Source organism: Gymnoscopelus microlampas (assembly GCF_963454915.1).
Source record: "Gymnoscopelus microlampas genome assembly, chromosome: 11".
NCBI classification, from domain to species: Eukaryota; Metazoa; Chordata; class Actinopteri; order Myctophiformes; family Myctophidae; genus Gymnoscopelus; species Gymnoscopelus microlampas.
Window position 1 is genome coordinate 55,441,601 of NC_139948.1, and position 13,014 is coordinate 55,454,614.

At 40.5% G+C, this 13,014-nt stretch overlaps 1 long non-coding RNA gene across 1 annotated transcript; it reads left to right on the plus strand.

Moving 5' to 3' along the window:
• Positions 1-5,864: 5,864 nt before the first annotated feature.
• LOC311055035 lies at positions 5,865-9,173 on the plus strand. Its single transcript, XR_014601750.1, has 3 exons — positions 5,865-5,996; positions 8,477-8,553; positions 9,112-9,173. It is a non-coding gene; the product is annotated as an uncharacterized lncRNA (long non-coding RNA).
• The last annotated feature ends 3,841 nt before the right edge of the window (positions 9,174-13,014 follow it).

The window sequence follows — 13,014 nt, forward strand, 5'->3', positions numbered from 1 at the left end:
GACCTAAGGACAAACGGACGGGTCCCAGCCAAACCTAAGGACAAACGGACATACCATGTATGGACATCACTATTATGTCACAAGTACAAATACAGATGGTATATATACTGTAAGACACAAAGGGTTAGGCCTAGACACAAGCTGACACGTCATGTAATTCTGGATAGCACCTTTAAGTTCGACAAACACATCAGTTCCGTTGTTAAAGCTAGTTTCTTTCAACTCAGACTTCTCGCTAAGGTCAAGGCCTATCTCCCCCGACCACAACTAGAAATAGCTATCCATGCCTTCATTTCCTCACGACTCGATTACTGCAATTCCCTCTACACCGGTCTAGAACAGTCATCTATCAGGCGCCTACAGCTGGTCCAAAATGCTGCGGCCCGCCTTCTTACTGGCACAAAAAGACGTGAGCATATCAGTCCAGTCCTAGCCTCACTTCACTGGCTCCCGGTCAATTTTAGAATTAATTTTAAGGTCCTTTTATTTGCTTTTAAATCTCAACATGGGCTAGCTCCACCATACCTCGCTGAGCTTATAGAACCACATACTCCAGCCAGGGTCCTAAGGTCTGCTGATCAGTCATTACTGATCGTCCCTCGAACCAATAAAAGGACCAGGGGTGGCCGCGCTTTTGCTGCTGCCGCCCCCGCACTTTGGAACGGCCTCCCTCTCCCCATCCGATCCGCCCAGTCCATAGGGTTTTCAGATCCCTCCTTAAAACCCACCTTTTCTCTCTGGCTTTTAATTGCCCTTGATCCACTACTGTGTCTTAACAATGTATTGTTTTTGTCTGTGCGCCTACGTGCGCTTATTGAATTATGTTGATGCTTTGTTTGTCTCAACCCTGTACAGCACTTTGGTCAGCTTCCGTTGTTTTAAATGTGCTTTATAAATAAAGTTTGATTTGATTTGATGTGAAGTCCGGCTTAGCCTGGATCTGGTAGAACCAGGGGTCTATTTCACGAAACCTGGATTAGGCATAAACCGGGTTTAAACCGGGTTTACTCGGCTATCCTGGCTTAAATGAAAGCTGAGTTAGCTCGGCAGATTAATTTAGCCAGTAAACCTGGATATGTTTATCCATGATCCGGTTTCACGAAAGAAAATTGATGCAATCCTGCCTTAGTTACTATGGCAATTTAGCTGTGAAGTTAGCCTGGTCCGGACCAGGCTAACAGCCAAGCTTTATTAATCCAGTGCCTTGTTCTTCAAGTTTTGTGAAATAGCTGTTAGTCCAATGACTCCAATCGTAAACCAATGAGTTTTTCCACACTTATTCAATTCTCATTCAAATATGTTCCAAACCGTCTCCTCAGGTCATCTAGTGCTGACCTCCTCAAGGTGTCAAAAATGAAATATAAAAAATATGTTGAAGCAGCTTTCTGCTGTTATGGGCCAACGGCCTGGAACAAGCTCCCATAGACCAATTATTTGTTTACAAACATTGAGCCTGGACGCACATGTAATGAATTCCCAACAGATCCCCAAACCTGCTGTTTTGTGGTTCTGCTGGTTTCAGTTAATTCAGCCTCCTCTGTGTGTAGGCTAGTGAGGTGCGCCCTAGCGAGACATATGTACATCATCGCGCAACGGTATTGCGCACCGAGAACAGCTGACATACAAGCTCACAACCGCGTCACGGATGCGACCGCTGTGAGCTTGGAGATCTGCTATTCTCGGCCGTTCTCTGCGTGGGAGACCTTCTGATCTGGTGCCATGATCACAGAGCACTCCCTCCGTTCTTATGACAGACACTGGAGGAGGGGTTTGGAGGAAACTGCTTTGAGTTGTTATCATTATTTACACACAACAGAAACCAAGGATTATATACAGTATGTCAAGAGGGAGAGATCACAGTAAACATCCTAAGCATTCTTCCTCCACACTGGGAGAAAAACATCATCTGAAAGTTTGATGGGAAGCATTTTAACATGTGAGGCTGTGACCACTTTTACATTACATCTTATGAGCGGTGGAGTTATTTTGCTGCTGACCTGTGCGAGCATATACTGTTTCATATCAGTGTGACGTTGTCTGTTAAGGCGTCTATTACATATAAGACAGACAACGACCACAGATAGCTTTAAAACAAGTTCAAGACCCACTTTTTTACTCTTGCTTTTAGTTGATTACATTGTATTTGTTGTTTTGTTCCTGGTATTTTCCCAAGAGGTTTGACCCGGAAGGGCAAAGGTTTTTGACCTTAGGTTACTGCAGGTTACCGCTATTCAAACAGCCTGTGGCACAAATTAATTTATCTGATCAGTGTATGGAACCCCAAAAGATGCTGTTTGCACGGTGAAGTAAATAAATAGTTTTTTGCATGAAGAAATGCCTGCATGGTATCATTAGAACACTGAGTCACAGCGAGCGGTTTGGTATCAGATCAAACATAGTGTCGGCGCGTCAGCCAGGTCCAACCACAGGTTCATCTCCTCAGTAGCTCTGTATGAGACAGGAGCTCCTTTAATAGTATCCATAAAGTAACGCTAGTCCTCCCTGTGCTCAGATGTTTGACATTCTAGTGGTCAATAAACTTTAAGTGACGGGTTGAAACAAGCTTCTTTAGTTCTCTGCCATTTTCCCTCTGCGGCCGAAACAGGAGCAGTACTGACACCTGCTGGACGGAGGTTGACTGGACACAGGCTGAATAAAAAAGTGATTTAAACTCTTGTTTCAACACGTCTGCTTACATTCTATTAACCTCTAACATGTCAAACATCTGAGAGCAGGAAGAAAGACCTTTACCATTTTGATAGGATGTGTGTAAAAAGGTACAAATCTGTACTGTTGGTGGAGGGAGAGGTTCTGATAGGAGATAAGACAACCACAGACCACAGCACCAGTATCTACAGCACAGACAAGAGGGTTTATCAGTGTTAGAAACCCTTTTAGGTCTACTCACTGTATAGGGATGGATTGGTAACATAATGAAACACAGTTTGTATAACCGGATGTTGAGCAATGTTAAACAAAAAACAACAATGTTACAATTCATACAGTGCAAAAATACCATATAAATACAAGCAGCGATTAAAACATGCATAGCAGAACATAGTGTGGTACAGACAATAGTTGTGATGTAACTGTTTAACTGTGTTCAAAGGCCAGGGAAAATAAATAGTAGAAGTCTTTAATAGTGATTTATAAATGTCTATGGACTGAGAGGCTCTTATATTAAAAGAAAGGCTATTCCAGAGCCTCAGGGTGTCCACAGTGAAGGCTCGGTCGCCTCTAGACCTTTTGTTAGTCGTGAGCTCAATTAGTAGCAACTGATCAGCTGACCTTAGGGGTCTGCCTACCTAACTACTCTAACCAACCAATGTTCAAACATACATAAGTGACAACCCCTCCTTACCTAGTGTGTTAACAAAGGTTCTGCCTACAGTACATGGTGTCTATGTATAGAGGCCTCTGTGTTTCCTGTTCCAAGGCAGCAGCATATACAATACAAGAAGAAGAACAGATGTATAATAAATACCTAAAGTTGCATGACATTCTCATGCATGTCTCTACTACTGTAATGTACTTAGTTCTGTCCTTCATAAGTAAAGCACTGACAGAGTCACACTACAACTTGTTCAGAGTTTTAACTATAACCAAGATGAGAAAACATATCACTACAGGTTTAATATCTTTACACTGACTCCTGGTAACTTTTAGGATTGATTTTAAATGTGTTTTAATAGTTTTAAGGCACAATTGTTTATCACATTCATACCTTTTAGATCTCCTGTCCAAATATGTTACAAATCGTCCCCTCAGGTCATCATACTAACCTTCAAAAATGTATTATTAAAAACATGTTGAAGCATCTTTCTGCTTACATACAGTATAAGACAGGCAACCATCATAGATAGCTTTAAAAACAAGCTCAAAGACCCACTGTTTCACTCTTGTGTTTATGTTGATTCCATTGTATTTGTTGTTTTGTTCTTGCTATTTTCCTGTATTGTTTTAATTAGATCTTTGTCTCCTTTTGATTTGTTCTTCATCTTGTTTTTAATCTGAATGTTTGTGTTGTTTAATGTTGTGTTCATGTTCTTTTGCTTAGATTTCTCTTTTGTTGTTGTTTTTATATATAAAGCCCTTTGTGCTGCATGTGATGTGATGAAAGGTGCTTCCTGTATACTAATAAAGTTTATTGTTATTATTATTATTTCCACAGACTAGTCAGGTGATGAGGATCCACCAGACATCAGTGTAAAGCAGAGACAGCAGTGTTTTTAGAACCAGCAGCCTCTACAGACCTCTGCCACAGCAGATCAAGAAACAACCAACTGTACCCGTAGACGAGACAGCTAGACCACACCACTCCCAGGTCCTACAACACATGTCTCTGAGGTATACAACCTTATCAACTTGTCCAGTGGGGGGTCTGGACCCAACTAATGATTTAGGGGTTTATCTTTAATGTTCTCACTCAACAGTAAACAAACCAACATACAGTAGTGTTTGATTTTAAAATAGTTTTAATAGTTTTTAAGGCACTTCATTGTTCTAAGCCCCTTCATACCTTTTAGATTGCCTGTCCAAATATGTTCCAAACCGTCTCCTCAGGTCATCTAGTGCTGACCTCCTCAAGGTGTCAAACATGAAATATAAAAAATATGTTGGAACAAGCTCCCATAGACCAATTATTTGTTTACAAACATTGAGACTGGACGCACATGTAATGAGTTCCCAACAGATCCCCAAACCTGCTGTTTTGGGGTTCTGCTGGTTTCAGTTCATTCAACCTCCTCTGTATGTAGGCTAGTGAGGTGCGCCCTAGCGAGACATATGTACTTCATCGCGCACCGAGAACAGCTGACATACAAGCTCACAACCGCGTCACGGTCACGGATGCGACTGCTGTGAGCTTGGAGATCTGCTATTCTCGGCCGTTCTCTGCGTGGAAGACCTTCTGGTGTCATGATCACAGAGCGCTCCCTCCGTTCTTATGACAGACACTGGAGGAGGGGTTTGGAGGACAACTGCTTTGAGTTGTTATCATTATTTACACACAACAGAAACCAAGGATTATATATTTCAAGAGGCAGAGATCACAGTAACAATCCTAAGCATTCTTCCTCCATACTGGGAGAAAAACAGCATCTGAAAGTTTGATGGGAAGCATTTTTACACGTGAGGCTGTGACCACTTTAACATTACATCTTATGAGCGGTGGGGTTCTTTTGCTGCTGGCCTGTGCACGCATACTGTTTCATATCAGTGTGACGTCGTCTGATAAGGCGTCTATTACATATAAGACAGACAACGACCACAGATAGCTTTAAAAACAAGTTCAAGACCCACTTTTTTACTCTTGCTTTTAGCTGATTACATTGTATTTGTTGTTTTGTTCCTGGTATTTTCCTGTATTGTTTTAACTCATTCAATGCCATGCTTATTTATGGCAGTTTGGCTCTGAGTGCCACAGGCAAAATTCATTGTAAAAAAAAAAAGTGCTTAGGAAGCGAGATACAGCCTTTTTAAGTTATAGGTTAAACAAGGAGTGGATGGAGCAGCACATCTTCAAATCATCATATTTTGGGTTCTGAACATGTTTTTTTTTTCTTTCTTTTTTTTTCCCATGACGTCATGTGGCGCACGGGGCGTCAGGCCACGTGACGTCTTAGACGTCATGTGGCACAAAATGAGTTAATTTGATCTTTGCCTCCTTTTAATTTGTTCCTGATCATGTTTTTGGTCTGTTTTTGCTTGCATTTCTCTTTTGTCGTTTTTTTAAATATATAAAGCCCTTTGTGCTGCATGTGATGTCATGAAAGGTGCTTCCTGTATACAAATAAAGTTTATTATTATTTCCACAGACTAGTCAGGTGATGAGGATCCACCAGACATCAGTGTAAAGCAGAGACAGCAGAACTAGCAGCTGCTACAGACCTCTAACACACCACAGATCAACCAGATGAAGAAACAACCATCTAGACCCAGAGAGGAGAGACAGCTAGACCACACCGTGTCCACATCCTACAACACATGACTCTGAGGTATACAACCTTATCAACTTGTCCAGTGGGGGGTCTGGACCCAACTAATGATTTAGGGGTTTATCTTTAATGTTGTCACTCAACAGTAAACAAACCAACATACAGTATAAGTGTTTACAGGGTATCTGTATGTTTATATTTAGATTACGTAAGAAAGATATTGTGAAAATAGTAGATCTACAAGCTCACACTGCGAGGCGTTATGAGCTTGTAGATATTTAACTCACAGGACCCATTTCAATTCGCTTACAAGCAGGGTCGTAGTACAGAGGATGCAGTTGTCACATTGGTTCACGTCATCTCTAAACATCTTGACAAACCAAAATCCTATGCTAGAGGACTTTTCCTAGATTTTTCTTCTGCTTTCAACACAATACAGCCGGACTTGCTCCTCACTAAAATGGTTCAGTTACACATTAATCCTTTTGTTATTCAGTTTTATCTTAAGTTCCTCACTGACAGAATTCAGTATGTAAAGGTAAACAAGACACTCTCCTCTCCCATCAGGACCAGAGTTGGTGCACCCCAAGGTTGCATTAGCTCTCCTGTATTGTTTACTCTTTACACGGCAGACTGTAACACCTGCGAGTCAAATCAGTTTCTTCTGAAATATTCAGATGACTCTACGCTAATAGCTCTGATGACTGACAGTGATGACCCGAAACAGTACCAGTGTAGCGTTGACCGGCTTGTGGAGTGGTGTGACAAAAATAATCTGATTATCAACACTAAGAAAACTGAGGAAATTATATTTGGTCCTGCTCCCGGTGATAAGACACCACCGGTGACAATCCATGGTTCAGCTATTGAACAGGTCCCATCTTACAAATATCTGGGGGTGATGATAGATGCCACCTTAGCATGGTCATCTCATATTGATTATATTTGTAAGAGGATACAGCAGCGTATGTACTCCCTACGCCGACTTAGATCGTTTGGTGCTAGCAGTCAGATCTTGTCTCTTTTCTATGCGTCTGTTGTTCAAACTGTGATGTTGTACTGTAGCACGGCCTGGTTTAACAGCCTATCAATGGTATATAAGAACAAACTGTATAGCCAAATTAAGATCTGCGCTAAAATAGTTGGTAGGCCAGTCGAGGCTGTGTTACGTTCCTTTAAAGAGGCCCAGATCAATAGTATGCTTAGACTGGCAAAGAGCATCTCCTCTGACCCCTTACATGTTTTAAATGATGAATATCAACTGATGCCCTCCGGGAGGCGGTTTAGAGTCCCTAAATATAAGAAAAACAGGCTAAAGAACTCTTTTGTACATCAGTCTGTTCTGCTTTTAAACCAAAGTCGGTAAACCAAGAGGATTTGTTCTACTGTTCTTGTTTCTGTCTGCTTCTGTGATGTATGTCCTGTAATGTACTTTGTGTAATGTATTGTGTATGTCCTGCCTGTATCTTGAACGGTGACGTCATGGACACAAAGCAAATTTCGGTGAAAGCTGACAATAAAGTTGTATCGTATCGTATCGTATCGTAGATCTGCTATTTACCCAAATCACTACTCCCAAATACCCAAATCACTACTTTACATAACAGGTTTACAAGTGAGTGTGTAAATGTGTCCTCACTCCTCACATCTATAGGCTACACTATATATATATATATATATATATATATATATATATATATATATATATATATATATATATATATATATATATATATATATATATATATATATATATATATATATATATATATATATATAAATAAAAAAAGACACAGACCTCACCCCACACACCCCAAAGTGAAATGGATCTTTTTTTGGACCAGAGCCTTTATCTCTCAAGATGAGTTTAACTTTATGTTCACTAACATGTATTATCTGTCTTATCCTGGTCAATCACTAGCATTTACAACTTATTACAACTGAACACAGTCTGTGTCTCTAGAATATAATCTAATGAAACATCAGTATAATATTGATCCAGAGTTAATTAATAACAAAGTGATCATTGTGTAAGAGAGTCTCTTTACATCCTGTTCACTGGTAGAGATTAAACTATAATAAATATGTTGTTTGTTCATAAAGTCTTTAATCTATGATCAGTGAAACATTATGAAAGATCTGTTTACTAAACAATGAACACAATAATATGTAGAATTATTATGTTTATGTTTTATCATTAACTGTTCTATATACAGCCATCTAGTTGGAGAAATCACTTCAGTTAGACTGAGAACCTGGTCCATTATATGTTGTTAGACTGCCATCTAGTGACCAAACACAGTAATGACCTAAGTACTTTATGCACATTGAACTAGACATGTAGAGAATGTAGACATAATATAATGTACACTTTAATGATATTAAAGTGTATATTATATAGAGATGAGACATTTAAATTGTGTTCATATTGAGGAGAGACATTGTAATAGTGACAGAGCTGTCATTCAGGGTAACCAGACAGTCATTCAGTTTAATGTTAATATTTATATATGTCCTCTCTCTCTCCTCATCTCATGCAGGACGTTCCAGACCAGAGCCCTCCAGACCTTCAGGTTCTGTTACGTTGACAACACGTGTGGCTTCACCTTTCTTAAGTGTAAGACCCTTCATTTGTTGAGCATGGCACCTCAGACATGCAATGGCTTTGGCAGCTGCTCTTTCCCAACCAGAGAACTTTCTTAGGTCTAGTAATGTCCCTTCTTCCTTAGTGTTTGTGTTGTACACCTGTTCCTTTTCTTCTTTTGCCTCCGTGTTATACCCCTAGCCTGGCATTGTCCAGACTGATAACGTGGATTCACCCTCTCGTTCCTCCCCGGTATCAGTCTGGACTTCAGCCTATAGGGAGTGAGTATGAGAAATAAGAAAATGATCGGGCCAATCAGTGACTGCGTCTCAACTGCTGTCCGTACAACAGTGAAAAGCATCAAAATAATGTTCTGATTTCTCATACTCTCTCCCTATTGAATAGAACGTTTGTATAGACATGTCCTCAGAGACAGAACGTTTATATAGACATGTCCTCACAGACAGAACGAAGCGTCTCTTGTGCTCCTTGTTGTACGAGTGAAGGGACTGGAGTCTGTTTAGCGGGGCTGTTGTCGTCATAGTGTCAACAGGATATACCAGTCATGTATCTGGGCTTTCCTTTTGTCAGGTTGATGGTAAGCTGCCTCTGGCTGGAGACCGGCCGGGGAGATTCCCCACAAGGACTGACAGGTGAGACACAGGCCTCAGGCAGCCGCTTATTATCCAGAGAGCTTTGTTGATGCAGCATCAACCTTCTTTGATTGATTGATGTACTTTATTTAGTAAGACATGACAACAGTACATGGAAGTACAATTCACTATACAAGGTCTACTAAACTGGAAGACTCATTAAGCACTGAGCTTGTTTAAAATGAGTCCCCACACTACTGATGCGACGGTCAGGTTTTTCATACCCCGCCCTGCCCGCCCCGCCACGGAACCGAACCCGCCCCAACCCGCCCCGCAAAACAATATATAAATCAACGACTCGGCCCGCCCCGTGAGTGAGTGTGAGTGAACTGCGGCGTGACACCGTACATCACACATCAGTATAAACACATTAATATATGTTTTGTTTTTTACATCTCATTCACCCTGACAAGCACTTGCAATGTTGTAGTTGAGGCATTATATTTTGTTTGACTCGGTTCCCCACATAAATGTTGTGAAAATAGCAGATCTACAAGCTCACCATGCCTCACGTTGCAAGGCATTGTGAGCTTGTAGATCTGCTAAGTTCACAAATTTTGCTTCTTATAGTATTTGATGATTTGGCCAATGTTTGATTGTTTTTTATAGTATAGTTTGTTAGATACTTTTGATTCCGTAATGGTCTTTTCCCCCTTTCATTTAGGTATTAAAAAGGTCTTAAAAGTCCTTGAATTGTCACTTCACTGTGATCTGGGGAACTCCCCAAAATCATGTCGGGTCCCGACCCAGAGGTTGAGAACCACGTGCTTTGAAAGCATGGCCATAGACATATATGGGCATGGCTTCCTGCTCTGAAACCCTCTCTGCGCATCTCAACCAATCACAGCCACTTTGTGACGCGTAAACCAAGGAAGCTTTTGAACACTCCGCGGTGGCTTGAAAAACAGGATAACGGATACAGGCTTCTAAATAACCAAATTAAACCGTTAATTAAAAACGGCTAGATTAGATACAGTACATATTGTGTCATTAGCAACACAAAGGAATATAAGGCAACGCTTGGCACAAGTTAAGACATGGCTTTTTTTAACTGTGCACTGCCTTTTATTATGTGGTTAATAGAAGTGGCTTAAACGTATTTGTGGGTGAATTTGGTTAAATGTGTGCTGTTGGCTTTAATAGCCTGTAGATCCTGTGTAGTGGAAATACTGTGACAGTCACAAGTTGACAGGCTGGGAGAGTGTGTTGTTACTGTTGTCCTCAGATTGCTGGTTTTATTGTTGTTTGAGTTAGAGGTAACATCTTCAAAATAGAGGGTGCGAGCACAGCTCCAACTCTTTTCAACAATACTCAACTTTCTCGCCGGGTGCACGGTCAGGAACAATAACTTTGCAATAAGAGAATACCAGCACTCACGGAACAGTCCTTTTAAAGGTACATTTATTTATATATTTTAAGCATTTTAAGCATGGTAATAAGCTGCAGAACAGTAAACAACGGACGCGTTTCGGCGTTAAGCCTTCATCAGCGTTGTGTGCTGTGGGCACCGGAAGTGTCCAATTTATAGGGTCCGGGTAAGACAAGCTCCCCCTGTCCATGTAGAGATCATCAACTTCCAACCAATTTGTACACCAAAAGCACAGTCATAATCCAAATACATAACACCACATCAATAGGTCATTATGGTCATCGCATTAAATTACACATAAAGTCCTTGCAGTCTTCAAATACAAATAATCTGAGTCTGTTCCAATAAAGGGGTCCAAGTAAAGACGAAATAATGCACAAACAGCTGAGTCCTCACAAAAGAGGGTTAAGGTACTCATGTATACATTTAGCAAACAGCAAAAGAGTAAAGAGAAAGAAAGCAGTGCTTAAAGATAATATGGTAGTACTGCATGTGTCTATCCCTTATCCAGTCCTTTTGTTATAAAAAGAAGCAAACATAGTATTTCCACTAAATAGTATTACGACAAAAAATGTATATAGCAACAACCAATGCAAACTGTAAAGAACAAAATAACGTGCAAAAGTAGCTCCATTCAGGCTCACTCTTTGATAGGAAGACAGGTTAAGACACATACCCCAACTAGAAAACATAATATTAGGCCTTTTTAGTGTTTTACTATTAAAAGGGCAAGTCGAGCCTCTCTTCTCAATGAAAACTCAATTTAACTCCACCCCTCTCTTGAAAGGTTGTCATTTAATCTACACAATAAAGACAAAGAGACAAAAATAGCCTATAACGTTTGTTAGTTCGGGTCCTCGTCATAAAGTCTATTTATAGAGAGAATTCATGTTTAACCTACATATTTTTAAACTCATACATCACAAAAAAAAATATTTTAAATCCAAAAATTTCAAAAATTATACATTTCAAAGTCCTTATAAGAGGCTAATAGTGTCCAATCCTCGGAACTTCATTCGTCCTGTCTTTTTGGTAAGGATTAGGCAAAATGCCTGGATATTCGAGAATTCATGTGTTCATATACGTGTAAAAGTGTAAACAATCACCACCAGACGACCAGGGGCGTTTCTTAAAAGTCGACCATAGTTCCTTCACAATAGTCAAAGTAGTTTCATTTTTCATTTATAAATTGGTTCTATCAAACCAGACCTGTCGCAGTGTGTTTATTTCCTCAGTAGGCTACTGTCGGAGGAACCGAGCGGTCCGTTCATGTCGGCCTCATTCACAAAGTGTTGACGGTGTAGAGTCGACAGCGCGGCGTCCTCTATCGGGTGAGATGCGTCATTTGGAGACGGTAGTCTCCCAGGATCAGGAGTCAAAGTGGTGCAGAACCACGTCGCGTCTGTGACTTTGTAGCTCATCTGGTCTGTCATGAGTTAGAGGTAAAACATGCATTATTAGCCTATCTGCCTTAATAACTGCAATATAACCGTTTTTTTTTTTTATATATTTAAGTTATAGGTAAAACATGCATTATATTAGACGTTTTTAGAGACGTTTTTAACCAGAAAAAAAACTATTAATTTCCCTTAATCAGGGGCGCCGTTGTTTGTGCGCGACCCTGGGGGCTGATGGCTGGGTGGGGGTGTTACATTCCTGCCTATTGTTCTATAGGTGTTAACGGTCGGCTCGTTGAATGCGTCGCGGCCGTCGCGGGCACCATTTAAACCTTCAGAGAGCTGCTTTGCCTATAGTCATGGAAATTAGATTGGGCCCCGATCTGAGGGTCTCATCAGTTGAGCGTGGGGGCTGTGGACCCGGCGCCCCCACGTGATCGGCGCCCTTGCCCTTAATAACTGCAATTTAACCGAAAAATGTCATTGTAACGTGTGTTTCAGGTGGTCAGAAGAAGATGGAGGAGGATGAGAAACAGACACACATCCATGATGGAGACACCAGCTTCAGGTTGGAACACAATGTTCTCTGAGAGTCTTTTCAGAACCATGAACCTCAGCTCCAGACAAAGCTCCTGGAACACAAACATTCATTTTGTTAAAGAAGTTAAATTGTCTGAGGAGGAAAAGCATCATTTTCATTATTTTTATCAGGTGAAAACAAGTCAGTCAGCTCCATATAATAATCATAATAATAGTAATAATATCTGGAATTTATATAGTGCTTTTCTAAGTACTCAAAGACACTTTTATGGCCACAAAAGGGGGGTTATATCCTACGTGAAAGCTTCTTGTACCCCCTACTTCCTAAAGGACCCCCAGATGGACACAGGTCCATTAGGCAGCTAAACCTTGAACATGATGTGAACATACATGTTACATCATTATCAGAGCTAAAGTTACCCTTCAGTTTGTTTATCTATCACAGGTTCTGTTATAATGTAGCATTTGAAGAAATATTTGGCCTTAAATGTAATTTAGACCCTCATTTGTAAATAGAGAATTAAATATAAGATAA